At 38.7% G+C, this 16,514-nt stretch overlaps 1 protein-coding gene across 4 annotated transcripts in view; it reads left to right on the plus strand.

The window, feature by feature from the left end:
- The first annotated feature begins 10,732 nt into the window (after positions 1 to 10,732).
- Positions 10,733 to 16,514, plus strand: part of nav1a (neuron navigator 1a) — a 151,701-nt gene continuing 145,919 nt past the window's right edge. For 2 of the 4 annotated variants that reach the window (XM_077204731.1, XM_077204732.1), the window contains exon 1: positions 10,733 to 10,839. The gene's annotated coding sequence lies outside the window, so the exon portion shown is untranslated. The remainder of the gene's footprint in view (positions 10,840 to 16,514) is intronic. The other 2 variants (XM_077204729.1, XM_077204730.1) reach the window with 1 other exon arrangement.

Here is a 16,514-nt window from a genome sequence, read left to right on the forward strand (position 1 = left end):
CCCCCACATTTTGCAAAGATGAATTTAGAGATGTAAATCCGTAACGAATTAGGATCATCATTCAAGCAGCGTTTAATCCAGCCAATCTTGAAAACCTGATTGAGATACTGAAGTCCAAAGCATTCACACCTCCCTACAAAGTATTTCTCATTAGAGTCGAAACGACTTTAAATAGTATGGAGTCGATAGATGGGCAGGTTTTCAGGTTTACATAATAAGGACAAAACTGGGTATACAATCCGAGAAATACCTTCAGCTTTAGATGTCAAAACACGACCATAGTTAAATTTCTTTGTAGTCAGGAAATGAAGACATTCTTTAATTGTTTTGTCCATTGTGAAAAATTATCTAAATTTCTATCCGCAGTTGATATACTTATTAAGGCAGTTCTTCTAACTTGCTCATCCTTTCCAAATGAAATTATACATTTAGCATGCCAACTTGCACTATTGCTAGCTAGTAGTTATCTGACACAAGAATGGAATTTTTGATGTTCTTCTGACCCTTCACAAGTTCAGAATATTCCAGCATACGTATGCTTTTCTCAATTTACCTTGAGATGATGACACTTGCCATTTTCAGCACTAGAAGATGATAATTTAAAACCTATTTTTTATCATCCTCAGAGTCACATTAATGGGTGTGCAGTTCATCTATTGTCATGTGGGAGGCAACAGAGAGACCAACACAAACACCTTTATTGTGTTATTTCATTATTTCTGCCCTGTTGAAATGTTAGAATAGCATATCATGTTATTTTTCTTTATACATCTAATGTACCCCCAGATCCAGCAGTCCTGTGTTTATTTTCTCCCTGACTCCAAGGAACGGCACCGTAAATTACAGTCCGACAGCTGCCAGCGAGATAGATGTTGTTTACTGGCTTTGCTCAACTCCATACAGACCACAAATGTGTATCTGTATATGTTTGTTTATTTAGATAGAAGTACAGCATGCAGTGGCAGCTCCCATTGCCCTGTTGTGTGTCTGAGAACATCCTATTGTCTGTTGATGCATTTTATATTCTGATGACCAAACACATCCTCAAAGAGTCATTCGGTCAATTTGATCCATTTTATCAGGATCAGTTACTCATCTGCTGAGTCACCCATAGCACTTTCTGGGATAAATTGGTCTTGGGCGATATTGCCTGTAAAATAATCCTGCATTCAAGAGTGAGGGCAGCAACAAAGGTTAAAGGATTCAGTTAGTGACCTTCCCAATCTGTTCAAAACAAAGGAATATGTCAGCATTTCATTTGTTCTTTAGACGTATATATTTTACTGCATAATACTATTACTCAAACCTGTCTGACTCATCATTGACAAGTGAATCACCCTCTTCCAACAATGAGGAGCTCATTAACAACAACTGTGAAGTACTTTTTCTGTAGGTGTTTGTGCGCAGCTAAATATATGTGATGTGTGTATGAGTTCATCAACATATTTTTATCCATCATTTACTATGGCCAGTTTTCAGTGAATTGTGTAGTGCATTGTGCTTTCAAACATCCTCCATTAATACATTTTCAGGGGTGGTCAAATTAATATGAGATGCACAGAAATATTGTTTAGGCTAAACAATGTTGATCACCACAGAAAAGTATCCCATATTCATTGTGTGATACATATGGACAAAAGTATTGGGGACACCTGACCATTACACCAGGGACTATAATAGGGACTATAATGACATCACATTCTAAATGCACAGACATTAATGAAAGGGAAAGTAAAAGTGACATGTTAAGGGCAAGTATGATAAGCCATACATGGAATTTGTCCTCTACATTTAACAGCATTTAACCTTTTTAATCATTTAACCTTCCCAAACTGTCCCCACAAAGTTGCAAGCATAACATTGTCCCAATGACTTGGTATGCTAAAACATTAAGATTTCCCTTTACTTGAAGTAAGGGACAACCTGAAAAACAGCTCCATATCATTATCCATCCTCCACCAAACTTTACAGTTGGCACAATGCAGTCAGGCAACATTCTCCTGCCATCCACCAAACCTAGATCGCCTATCAGACTGCCAAGCAGAGAAACGTGATTCGTCACTCCACTCCAGAGTCCTGTGGCGGCGTGCTTTACACCACTCCACCTGACACTTGGCATTGTAGTTGGTGATGTGAGCCTTGCGTGCAGCTGCTCGGCCATGGAAACCCATTCCGTGAAGCTCCCGTTGCACAGTTTTTGTGCTGATATTAATGCCTGTGGAAGTTTGGAACTTCTCAGCTATGGAATCAGAAGAGGGTTGGCGTCTTTTATGATGCACCTCAGCACTCGTGATTCGCTCTGTGAATTTATGGGGTCTTCGTGGCTGAGTTGCTGCTGTTCCTAAACACTTCCACTTTCCAATAATACAACTTACATTTGATTGTGGAATAGTACCACACTTGAAATCACCGAGCTCTTCAGAACGACCCTTATTTCATCTGTTTTTGTTTGTAAATGCAGACTGCATGGCTAGGTGCTGGATTTTATACATCTGTGGAAATGGGTCTTTTTGAAACAACTGAATTAAATAGCTAAGAGGAGCATCACAAAACTTTTGTACACACACACACGCACACACATGCACGCACGCACGCACGCACGCGCACACACACACACACACACACACACACACACACACACACACACACACACACACACACACACACACACACACACACACACACACACACACACACACACACACACACACACACACATTTTTGGGATTACTGTTACTTTAAATGTCAAATCCAGTAAAACAATAGTATTTTCTGCTAACCTCTGAATATAAGCAGGACAGTTACCGCGGCGTCATAAAGCACTGTTGTGATTTTATACTTTTGTATCCTTTAGCCTCCTTAAGTTAGCATGTTGATAATAATGTATCCAAGTTTCACAGCCAGCAATGACAGCCCACTGCTCTGTAAACCTTCATCACCCACTGCTTTAATTAGTGTTTCCTGCACCCTATTCAGTGCACATCTCAATGAAACGGAGAAGATGCCCATTTACAAGCACAGCTGTGTCTCTAGAAAGCCTTCCTGCGGTCCTCATTTGAAACATCCCCTCTGTCGTTTGGGTTTTACATCCAGTCCCTATCAAGCAGCCCTAAATTACTGTTATTCACCCCTTAAAAAAAGACTAGTCTTATTTTAGCACATTTTACTTGATTACTTGACTAAATCATGTGTGTCCCAAATCGTTGTTAATGTACTTACCGACTTCACCCTATGCTAGAAGATTGTGTATTTATCATTTTTCTGTAATATGTATGTTTTTTGGTGCTTTTAATTAGGGATGCACGATATTCGGCCACCATATCTGTATCGGCCGATGTATGTTCATTTTTAATGTTATCGTTATAAGATAAGATAAGAAAATTTGCCCAATATATTAAAGCCGATAAATAATGGACTATTTCCTTCAGCTGAGACACTTCAGATGTGTACTGTTCACCATGATGGTTTTGAATTGCTTGACATATGATTGGAATCACTTCAAAAAAAGGAAAATACAGATAAGTGCAACATTGGCTGTCATGTTAGCTACATAAAACTATAAGGAGAACATTTTAATTGTGTGCTTGGGACATGACTTTTAATTGTGAGGCTGTCAAAAATTATATAAAAATTTGGATTTAGATTTCTTGGCCAATATATTGGTTATCGGCTTTCAAATAAAATAATTATCGTATGTGCAGACAGACAGGACAGAGCAGTGTTACTTTTGATATGAAACAAAGTCTCAACTTCCAAATTTGTGTCGTGACAGATTGCTGTCAGATTGCTCGTGAACCGATCATCTCTTCCTTCTTGTTAATTTATAGCATCAAATAAGCATGAATGAACATCAGAAGGAATGTTGATTTAACTGCGGAAAGATGTCAGTACACTCCTTTTTTCAAATTCAAATCATCCAATGTTAATCTACTTACTCTCCTGACTGCTTTGTCGGACAAAAATGGCGGATTCTGCGAATGGCGGATTATGATTGGTCAGATTGCCTGTCAATCAAACTCCCTGCGAAGGGTCAATTAGTCTAAAATCTCTTTAGGCCGGTACACCAAGCCAACATCAAAGAACTAGCTGCAATGCAAGCCGACGGCGGAGTCAGCTGCGTTTGGGCAGAAAAGTTGCTCTTGAACACACCATTAAAACTACAGTCGACGGCCAACTAGCATGTACGACCGTCGACTTGGTGTGTCCAGGCCCTTAGAGATCATCATACAAACTATCATTGCATTATCTCAAAAGATTCTAAAAATCGAATCGTGCAGTGTGCAGGCTTGATCTTGTAGTGTGACAAATGAATAATAAGTACAAATATTTCTTGTAGTTTTTAGATGGAGTATAGCGTCAACTTCCCAAAAGTATTTAATGTCAACTGTACAACAAAATAGCTGTGTATATACACACAGACAAAATAAACTACAGTTCAATCTTTAACCTCAAAGCCCACACTTCAGACACTGCTTTTATAGCACACACACACACACACACACACACACACACACACACACACACACACACACACACACACACACACACACACACACACACACACACACACAGTGTCAGTCGTATTTGCAGCATCAGGAGTCTTTATCAGAGTCTTTCACCCGCATCCCGAATTTGTCCTCCATGTCCGTTAACTTCATCCTCCTAATGGCTCAGGTAGCTACTGCTGTAGGAGAGGGCTAATATTTCACGTGGAGCAGGAACCCAGCCAACGGACCCATTTACTGGCAGATAGAGAGAGAAAGCAAAAGAGGGAGCGATAAGGGAGAGGGGGAGGATCCGGACTGCAGACGGACTGCGGCAGGAGGGCTGTGACGTGATCGAGAGAGAGAGAGAGAGAGAGAGAGAGAGAGAGAGAGAGAGAGAGAGAGAGAGAGAGAGAGAGAGATGTGTGGAATGATACAACCCTCAGGCTGAGTCTCTGTAGCAGAAAGGCAGCAGAGATGCTCGGATTCCAAACAGGAAATGTTATGTGTCACAAGTGGATGTAGTTTTTCATCAGTCGGCTGTGTTTTGGAGGTATAATGAGTGTGTCATTCTGAGTCAGGGCTGTATGGGACGGATGAGTCAGTGTGACACTTGTTAGTGACCCAGCATGTGTCTTTACTACCAGAGAGCCACACTTTCATTATAAGGATTATAACTGCGTCAGTTTAGTCTTAGTCTGGTTGAACTGGTTAATTTAACTGTATGATGTTGGGCGGTTCAGTGTTTTTGAACATTGTTTTGACATTTTCATTGTGTGTCATATCAGAAATAGGATTTTAGAGTTCGGTCAGCTTTCAATAACTTTTGTGAATGAGTAAGACTTCCTCGCGTTAACAGAATTGGAAGCTGTTGATTGGCCGAGGGTCTCGCTGCCCTGCGAGAAAGCTTCCTGTTTCCTCCAAGTGGACTTTGTGTTTCATTTGGAAAAGCACGGCAAAGGATGCAAGTGTAATCCAGGAAAAAACACATCCTATTGTTTCTTAGGATCGCACACGGATCCACAGCCCGCGCTTCTCAACGGCAATCCTAAGAAGCCAGAACTTAGTGAAACAGTAAGGTAAGATATAATACTTATTGAACTAATATTAAGACATATTAGTTATTGAATGTGTCAGTATGAGAATGATTGCCACTGCGGTATGGGAAAAAGTTATTTGAGGAAGACTATTGTGTTTTTTTGTCCAGGACAGAGGAAATGTTTAAAATTTGAATGAGGAGATGTATAATGTTTTTCATTCCAGTGATTTCGGTGGATGTCACGTTGGAAGGCAGGGCTGTCATCATCTGTACTGTACTTGACTAGAGATTTCACAACTTCTCAACAGGTTTTCTTCAGGACCTGCATTTTATGTTGAACATCAACAGCACTAAAATTGTTTATCAAAAAAAATAAAATAATCTTTTGCACTTTTGTGAGGCTTTTGCGCTTTGAGGTGTGATGAGTAACTGGTGTGATGAAGATTAATACACACTTATTTGAGTCTTTATTCGGTTGTTTGATGTGTTGAGATCTAGTTGCTTTCATGTCTGTAAATCAACAGGCTTGTTTTTATAGTGAGTGTTTGGATTCGAAAATGTCTCTTGAATTTCAATGGCTTCATGGTCACAGCAGACATTGACTTTTGTTAATTGGGCTTATATTCTTTTATCTTGAGTATCGTTCAGATTTTTGGAAGATGAGGGCATGCCATGCCACCTGTCCATGTTGGCATCTTGTATAATTTGTCTAATAATTATCTAATTTGCTTCTAAGTGATGAATTTGTGGCAGAATACTGAAGAGTTTGATTGAACACAGCCTTTGAAGCCAACCAATATTATATTATATTATATTATATTATATTATATTATATTATATTATATTATATTATATTATATTATATTATATTATATTATATTATATTATATTATATTTCCTCAGATATTTTATTGAGATGATTAAATCATATCTTCACAGAAGAGAAAAGCAACAGATCAATAATTTCCAATTACAGAGAGATGCTGTAATACAGTAACATCTGTTTGTAATAAGCCATTGATTGTTTGAAGTATAAATATTTGCACCCATACTTTTTCTTTAATTAATACACTTTGTCAAACATGCTGTTTGTATTAAGCGTTTGAAATTGTGGCAGCATCAAATATACAGTGAAGTTAACTGATGAATGACAGGGTCAAATGAGTCATAAGAGCTTCAGACCCACTGAACACGCGGGAAAGACTCGACCCTTTTTAACCTTTTATCAATACACAGCCCCCCAACACACACACAAACACACACACACACTGAGCACATATTGACAATGGTCACCAGTGGTCAGCGCTCATTCAGAGTCTCTTCAGATGTGCTGAACTGAAGTTAATTGAGTTTAAGGGAGAGGGACTCTGACTGGGTGTCCATTGTGTTCAGCTTCATGAGTCACACGCTCACTCAACAAGTAAAAACACTGCGCTTTGTGATTAACCATCTCATTGTCTGCCGTGTTACTCACACTTTATCTGCAGTAGCAGGTCAAATAATTTTTTTTTAAGGGAAATAGGAGGAACATTCAGCACATCTGTTATAGGACCAATGAAAGTTTAAAGCTTTTAATGTGGCAGCTGACTAATGAGTAACAATCACAGCTAATTTGTTGTAAAATATTTATCTTTGAAATAAAAAGAAACTCTATGATTTCTTATTTGGGTGAATTATGGATGAAAGAAAAATAAAAGATAGCAAAAATAAAACGTACGGTAAAACATTAGTGTCCAATTCTCACTATGAACTAGTTGATTCTTAGCATGCATATTATTGGCTGTTTATTAGTACTTATAAATCACATATTAATGCTTTATTCTGCATGATCATATTCTAAATCCCGTAATCACCCAATACCTAAACTTAACAACTACCTTACTAACTATTAATAAGCAGTAATAAGGAGTTTATTGAGGGAAAAGTCAAAGCTAATAGTTGGTTACTAGTGAGAATTGGACCCTAATATAAAGTGTGACCTGAAATGTGTTTTATTTATTTATTTATTTATTTTGCCTAAAAAAAATTGAAAATAGTATATAATATATATATAATATATTATAATAAAAAGTATATAATAATAGTATATATTTGATTTTGCCTCCAAAAAAACTATTGAAATATAATAGTAATACAAATGTATTTATTTAATTTGTTGCCTGCATTTCTAAATCCCTTAATCCACCCATTACCTAAACCTAAACTACCTTACTAACTATTAATAAGCAGTAATTAGAAGTTTATTGAGGGAAAAGTTAATCGAACTGGTTACCAAACACCAAACTAGTGAGAACTGGACCCTAAACTAAAGTGTGACCAAACATACATATTAGCTATCATCATTCACAACATTAAACAAAAACAAAACAAAAATACATATTAGCTATAGTTTCAAAAAACATCATAGTTATTATTATAATACAATTGGGGTAACTTGGTTTAAATGAACTTAATTTAATTAGTATATAATACCTTATAGTATTTTGGTAACACTTTATTTTATAGTGTCCTTGTTACACCTGTTAAATGTACAGTAGTTAGTACAGAAATAACTATAAATTAAGAATAACTACAACTAACCCTAAACCAAACCCTAAATGTATTGTTGCACTGTAAGAAGTACACCTTAAAATAAAGAGTTTCACTGTGTACACAGTGTAATTATATCATTTAAGTACTGAGTACTAATAATTAACTACATGTACTTACTATAGGGTTAGGATTAGGGGTTGGTTTAGGGATAGTTATTACTATGGTAAGTACATGCAACATATGAAACAAGGACACTGTAAAATAAACTGTTATACATTTTTCATTATGTTTACCACAAATTTTTGTTTACAACAAGGCCACAATATTAAATTTGCGTTGTGTTTATACCAACCAGAGGAAACAACAACCGACTTGAAATGCAAATTACATTTGATAACAGGGTTTGTGGACTCACGTTGCTCTCAGATAGGCTAAGTACTGAAATCTCCATGTTTGATGGGCACACTCATATGGTCATTTATGGAACATAATGACATAAAATAAGAGCGTCATATTTGGACACTCATTGGAAAATGGAGCTCCGTTCTGCGCCATTTCTCATGCCAACCAGTAGGTGGCAGACTTTACACAGAATCAGACTGTCAGTCTCCTTTTCAAGTCGGAGCGACACATATCAGAATGAACCAGACTGCAGATTTATCTTCTCATGTGGTCTCTCGGAGTAAATAAAGGTCTGCTGTTAGATTTAGCAGGTAGTTCAGCCTTGAATGTTGTTTGACAGACAGGATCCATGTCAATCCAATGTGTTGACTGGCGATAAGGAGGTTGACTATGTCAACACAGACGGCATGTGAAACATACTGTGGTTTTCACCTTAATGAGCGGTGTTGCTTACTAATAAACCTGTTGTGTATGTGTTGGTTGTTGAGGAATACCTTGTGTTTAGGCATATGTCTGTTTGACTGTCTCCTGGATGGAAATTTCCATGGCATTACAGACCAGCGTGGGTCCCATCTGCCGCCGCTGGACACCTAATGATTATTAATAGGGCATCTGAAGAGCCCCAGACCTCTCTTGGCGTTTATTGGATTATTAAAAAACAAAGAAAAGGAAGGATATGGATGGGCTTGGTGTCTGTCTGCCGGTCACACATGACCTGAGTGGCTCATTCTTCCTCTTTTGGAGTTGAAATGTTATATAAGATGAGATGAAAATAGATAAACAAAGACAGACAGAGACCGAGAGTCACACTATATTAGCCTCTGATCTGACCCGAAACAGTGATGATGCTGTAATGCCGGTCTTAGATTGTGAAACCTTTCCTAGAAAGCATCCGGATTGAATTGGTAAGACAGAGATTTATTACAAGGTCATGAGCCGAAGACATTGTACACGTAAAAGGTTTTCTATCCCATCACTTTGTCTATTTTGGACTGTTTGTGGGATGTCACAGTGAGGAAGTCATTCAGGCGATGTACTACCTTATTTTCCTTTCAAACGCAGCACAACGAGGGTTTGACTAGAGTCTGAAGATAAAGTCGTGGGAAGGCCTGAACAAATGATGCTTCTCGGTTGGTAATTAAACTACAGCTCTTCTCTGTGATAACAGGTATTTACAGTTCAACTGCTGGTTTTACAGGAAATGATGCAGGGCCATTCGTGAAACTGATAATTCACGGAAATAGCAAAATGGGTGGGTGAATCCAAGCTGTAGCTGCACACTCTTAGAAAACAAGATGCAATGGGGTTCGATGGTTCTTGACTCAATTTTAAAGAGCAATTTTTGGCAAGAAGAAGGTTCTATAAGGACAAATGTCTTACATTTTTGCATTATACTTTTATCATATTTCGATTTTTTTTCCAGAGATAAAGTACAGTATGGTTACGAGCTGTTAAATTCATAAAATATATAAATGAAACCTAAATACATAAAATGATTCCATGATGGGAACCCCTAAAAGGTTCTACTTTTTTAGGTCTCTGCTAACCTGAACAAAGCATGATTGTGTTGACCCACATTTCTGCCTGTGAAACGCAGTTAATAATTCACCTGTTGTCTGGCTGCGTTTTGAGGAAGTATACCATACCAAAGGGTACACTATTTTTATAACAGGTGCAGTATGCACTGGATTTAATATAGTATTCAGTATTATTGACAGTATATTAATATCATTAAGAATGTCATGGTAAGTTTTTTTTTTTATTTAATCTAGCTAAAACCAGCTTTCTTATCTGCTTCCAGCTGGTCTCCCAGACTGGTCACGCTTGTGTTCAGCTGGTTTTAGCTGGTCTACTAAAGAAGTGGTCAAAACCCCTATGAGTTTATGAGGTATGACCAGGCTGGAAGAAAGGCTCAATCAGTCAACCAGCCTAGGCTAGTTTTATAAATTGCACAATATTATAAATGATAATTATTATTAAAAGTAATTTAACAAAATGACAGACATTCTTACACTATTTGAATAACATCCTACATAAATGTATAATGGTTGTAGTTATAATAATTGTTGCTACTATGTTGACCATAACTATGAATACCAAGGTGATTTTTTGTAAGGGTTTTCTGGACACTCGGCCTCTTTTTGGTTACAGAGCACTATTGACACCAGTGACTGCTTTCAAGGCCATGTTAATGGTTTAATCGTCAAAAACAAACGTCTCGTTCTGAGTTTTGTGCCTCATGTGACTGTAGAACTCACATGGTAGACACACCGTCTCCTCCTCTCTCTGTTCGCCTCTCTTTACTCCAACACAAGCTCATGACACATTGAGGAACATTGCATGGATTACTGTTGTTTGCTGTAGGCCAAAGTCAATGCTCAGGTAAAGATGACGATTTATGATATAGTGCTTCTGTTGGTGATTTTTTTTTAAGTTACATGCCATGCGATTTGTTTGTAATTATATTAAGGGAATATGTTTCTGTACAACTGCCTTTGTCTTGTCAAACTCACTTAATGCTGGACATCATGCTGACTTGTAGAGTTAATGTTAACCATTCGTATTTGTTTCTGTCTGCTTACAGTTTTTGGGGTGGAATTTTTAGAACAACTAAATGCAACTAAATTATGCACTAAATATTTCAGATATATGAAGGTAATTGAAACCTCATACGCAGTTTTCTAAGATGCATGAAATGGACGATTAGGCCCTGTCTCTCACTGCATTTGAATTTGAAAGATCATTTTCTGATTATTCCGGTATTTGTTTAAAGGATTAGAGTTGTTAAACAATAGCCTGATTCATAAGTGTCAGTGTGAATTCCTTCCTCTTATCCAATGTCCCTTTTTACATTATACTTCTAATTACATTAGAGCAGAATTTGGAAAAAGTTGTGATGAAATTTTGCTGTTTATCACAGGTTCTCTGTAAATCTACAGTAGTTGTAGAAATAGTGGAGCCTGGGGCTTATTTTATGAAACTCAGTTTCTGTATTCTGTAGGCAGATTCTTTAAAGCCTTGTCTATAGTTATTGCCCAGGAAAAACAGCCTGACTTTTTGTGACAACATGGCAAAATTGTGAAAACTTGACCTATCCTGACATTTATAAAAAAATACTCCTGCCCTGAGATCACAGTTCACTGCATCTTTATTAAAATAAATTAGTATAGTCTTTATTATAGTTGTCTAATGTCAGAATGTTTTTCCATGTGGTGTTATTGTGTTCACTTGTAACCAGCATTTGCGCATGCAGCAAAAATATGATATTGACATTTTAATTTGTAGGACAGGATAACATAAAATCCAAGGTTAAAGAATTTTGAACTATGTTGTTTTTACTTACAACAATAACAACAACCTAATACGAAAAAAAAAACATTTAATATTAATTTTAGTCTAATATAGACCAGTGTTATTTTAGTATTATTTATAAAATTATACTATTTATTAATATTTAGAATTAGCTTGAATTCGTTTTTTTATTAGTTTTAGTTTTTTCCCATTTCTATTAGGTTTAATTTATTTTTATTTCAGTTTCAGTTTTAATAATTTTAATACTTTAACTTTAACTTATTTTTATTCTGTTTTTTGCCAAATCAACATTTATAATTTTTGTTTCAGTTTTAGGTTCACATTTAATTTTGTCATCTAATATTAATTTATTAGTTCAGCTTTATTTCAATTCATGAAAATAGTTGTAATGGTTATTTAGCTAAAAATAACAGCACTGATGTAGACCTTGTAAAAAGTGCAAAAGTTAGTTTAACAATATTTTTTAAATATTTTTTTTGTGCTTTAACTACATTTAACTATACATATGTGATTGATTCGTTTTGTTACTAATATTAGGTATATTAATTAGGTAAATAAATTTAGCAGGCATCAAAGCTGTAAAAATATCAATAATTGGAGAATAGAAGATTGTTAAGACACGAGGAATAAGAAATCTGTACTGCCTCCCTGTATAGCTGTAGTTGTTTTCTTGTTGTTTAATACTGTCACAGTCCCATCAGATCTCTCAGGGAAAATGAAACATTCCCATTAAAACATTAGTGTGCAGACCTTTTAAAGCAAGGCTATTGTATTGTATTGTATTGTATTGTATTGTATTGTATTGTATTGTACTGTATTACATGCTCTCTTTAATTTTAGATTAGTTTGTGGCTTGAATTCAGACCACAGGCGACTCAACTTGCATCATATCATGCACTCGGGGTCTCCCACATGGTTTGAATCGTAACACTTGCTCTTATTCTGGTTTGCCAGAGAGCATTTATGCCTGTTGTTTGCGGGGCCCTGATTTTGATGGATTGAGTTTTGCCTGTACATTTGAAGGTCAATAGTTACCATGGGACTGTTAGTAAACAGTGAGGGTTTTGGGCCATCTTGACCAGTCTGTGGGCTGGGATGAAAGCCTCTACATTTGGGCACTGAATGGAATATATATATATGCCAGACTAACTGAACTGGCAGGGGTTTAAAGGTCTTTGACTAAACCACAGTGAATCTCTCCATTGCTATTGCTAGTAGATTTATTTTTGTGACCAGATGGAGCTTTACAGTATTTGGGAAGAGTTTTGTTGGCTTAACAAAATGAGATTGATATAATCACCCGTTTTCATTCTAAAGCAAGTATTTCAAATAACGACCGCCTTTTCTCCCGTATTCTTTCACAAGACTCTTAACCACTCATGCCAAATCCTGCCCCTTGGCAGGATTTTGTTTAGAGAAGCTCTTGAGTAGATTTTCTCAGATTTAGTTAAACAGCCTGTTATTTGTGTTTAAAAGCAACAGGTGGGAATTTACATTATATTTGGGAGTACTGTTCATGAACAGTTAGTCTCTCTAAACTTCTATAGTTTATTCATTTCTTTGTCTTGAACACTCTTTGACCAAGGGTTCCCAGACTTTGCCAGCTAAAAATTTTAAATTATTTATTTGTAAACCCTCTGAGATTTCCAGTAATGTTCTAATCTTTCATTAAAAGTAATAATAATTGATATGATCTAATTTTTGTATACAAGATCAAGTTAATCATTATATTTCCTATTGATAGCAATTTTACACATTTTTAGCATTGGCATTTCTTTTTTTGGCATTCTTATTTCTTTTTTATCTAGATTCTCCTGCTTTTCGGGTGTATGCACACTAGGTGATCTGAACCATGTCAGAGCACGTTTGACCCACTAAAGTCCAGTTAATTTGACTAGTGTGATCTCTCCGTGGGCGCGGATCAGGACTACAAGTATACAAGTAGTGTGATTGACCGCGCCAGAGAACTGAATAATAATAATAATAATAATAACTGGACATTTCCATCCTCAATGTTAACTGAATTAGTAATAATGTTCTATAATGTGCAGCAGAACAAGTGAAAATTGCTGCACTGCATAAGTGATACATCTATTAGACAATCTATTAGCCATGTTTCTTCCTGTTTTCTTCAAAAACAAAAAGTTGAAACTTAGGGCAATTTACATGATGTACTAAAAACGGAAAAGTTTCACCTTTGCGTTCTTCGCATACAGACGACAACATTGTCAAAACGATCCCCGTTCACATAGATTCGTGAAAACGATTAAAAACACTGTCTGGCCAGTAGATGGCGATGTCACTTTGTAAAAAAACACTATGCACCTATAGACTGAACATATAATACGCATGTGCATGACGTCACCGAAATTCACATTTTCGTAGTTTACACAGAGACGATAATGGTATCATTTTCAAAAACTTGCACTTTGAAACCTGTTTTCAAAAGTTTGTGTATTCAGGCCCCCAAAACACTGTTGTCGTGTAAATGAATGGCCAAAACACAAAAAAAGTTTTCCTTTTTTAGTTGAAAACGCTGTCGTGTAAATGGCCCCTCAGAAACCCAAAAATGTGGGTTTTCAAGACCCCAAAACGCTGTTGTCGTGTAAATAAATGGCCAATATGCAAATGTTTCTGGAAGAACCCCTGCAGTTCCATCGTGAGCCCCTAAGAGAGAACACCCTGTTGAGGAACCCTGCTTTAGGCTATACTGAAAACGTCTTGGTTACGTATGTAACCCTAGTTCCCTGATAGGGAACGAGACGCTGCGTCAAACGCTGTGGGAACGCCCCTGCGTTGTGCGTCATGAAGCACGTATGTAATCAGCCCAATGGAGAGATGGAACGTCATAGGCGGGTGACGTCATCGACCAGGAAACTATAAAGCACCCCATAAACACAAGCGCAACAGCTTCTGATAGGCCTGAAGGAAGCGCTAGCGGGAATGCCGGGAGTATGGTGGAATGACGCAGCGTCTCGTTCCCTATCAGGGAACTAGGGTTACATACGTAACCGAGACGTTCCCTTTCAAGGGAACTCGAGCTGCGTCAAACACTGTGGGAACGCTAATACCCACGTCGCCATAGGACCAAGTGACCGCCATGTGAGAACTAGCGCACAGAGGACGAGAGCACCTGTGCCCCAGGGGTAGAACTTAAGTCTAGGTCGTAGAACTTAATGAAAGTATGCGGTGAAGACCATCCAGCCGCATCACAAACGTCACTGAGGGAAACTCCTGTCAGTAAGGCTTTAGAAGCCGCCATACTCCTGGTAGAGTGGGCTCGTACAGCCAAAGGTGAAGGCTGACCAGCCGACTCATAGGCAAGTGAGATAGCCTCGACCACCCACTTGCTCATTCTCTGTTTAGACGCGGGACACCCCTTCTTGGGTGGCCCAAAGCACACAAATAGTTGTTCTGACTTCCTCCACAGGGCAGTTCTGTGGACATAGGCATCTAACGCCCTAACAGGGCAGAGTAAATTAAGTTTCTCCTGGTCAGACGACAGAAATGGAGGAGGATAAAAGGCCTGCAGAACTGTAGGTCTAACAACATTAGTAGGGACCTTGGGAACGTAACCTGGTCTAGGATGCAGAAAAGCCTTAACCATGCCGGGCGAAAATTCCAGGCACGAGGGTGAAACCGACAGAGCCTGCAAATCTCCGATTCTCTTTAGTGAGGAGATAGCAAGAAGAAAGATAGTCTTAAACGTGAGAAACTTCTCAGGAACTTCTTCGATAGGTTCAAGAGGAGCTAGGGAAAGACCTTCTAATACGATGGCCAGATCCCAGGCCGGCACCCTCGTACGAACTGCTGGCCTCAGCCTCAGTGTGCCACGAAGGAAACGAGTTATAAGCGGGTGTCTCCCAAGAGAAACTCCACTGAAAGGGACGTGGTAAGCAGCCAGTGCCGCCACATACACCTTTAGTGTGGAGGGGGATAGCCCTGTGGAGAAGCGCTCCTGCAGGAATTCCAGCACTGCACCCACTGGGCAGTTAACTGGGTCCTGCAGGTGCTCTCCACACCAAGAAGTGAAGAGGTTCCACTTCAAGGCATAAAGCTTCCTCGTGGATGGAGCTCTGGAGTGAAGAATGGTCTCAACAACCTCGGTTGAGAGACCAGAGTTCATGAGCTGGGCCCCCTCAGAGGCCAAGCCCACAATACTGGGCGGGGGTGAAATATCATGCCGCCCGCCTGAGAGAGTAGATCCCTCCTGACCGGGAGCTCCAAGGGAGAGCCTTCCAGGAGAGAAATCAGGTCCGCAAACCATACTCGGGCCGGCCAGAACGAGGCTACTAATAGTAGGCTGACCCCGTCCCGGCGAACCGTCTCAAGAACTCCAGGTAGCAGAGCAATCGGGGGAAAGGCGAACAGACGTGACCTCGGCCACGGCTGCACCATAGCGTCCAACCCCAGAGGGGCTGGATGGCTGATGGAAAACCACAGATGACAATGCGTGGTCTCCTTGGAAGCGAATAGGCCCACCTCTGCGCGACCGAAACTCAACCAAAGGAGCTCCACCACCTCGGGATGGAGTCTCCAATCCCCCGGCCTCGGCCCCTGTCTCGACAGGGAGTCTGCTACCACATTCAAATACCCAGGAAGATACATTGCTCTCAGAAATAGTAACCTCCCTTGGGACCACAGGAGGATCTGACGGGCCAACTTGTAAAGCCGGCGAAACCGCAGGCCCCCCTGATGATTTATATAAGAGACCACCGACGTGTTGTCTGACTGAACTAACACAT

This window comes from Siphateles boraxobius, unplaced genomic scaffold (genome assembly GCF_051911475.1).
Source record: "Siphateles boraxobius isolate OS27281-9 unplaced genomic scaffold, OSU_SipBor_1 50, whole genome shotgun sequence".
NCBI lineage: Eukaryota > Metazoa > Chordata > Actinopteri > Cypriniformes > Leuciscidae > Siphateles > Siphateles boraxobius.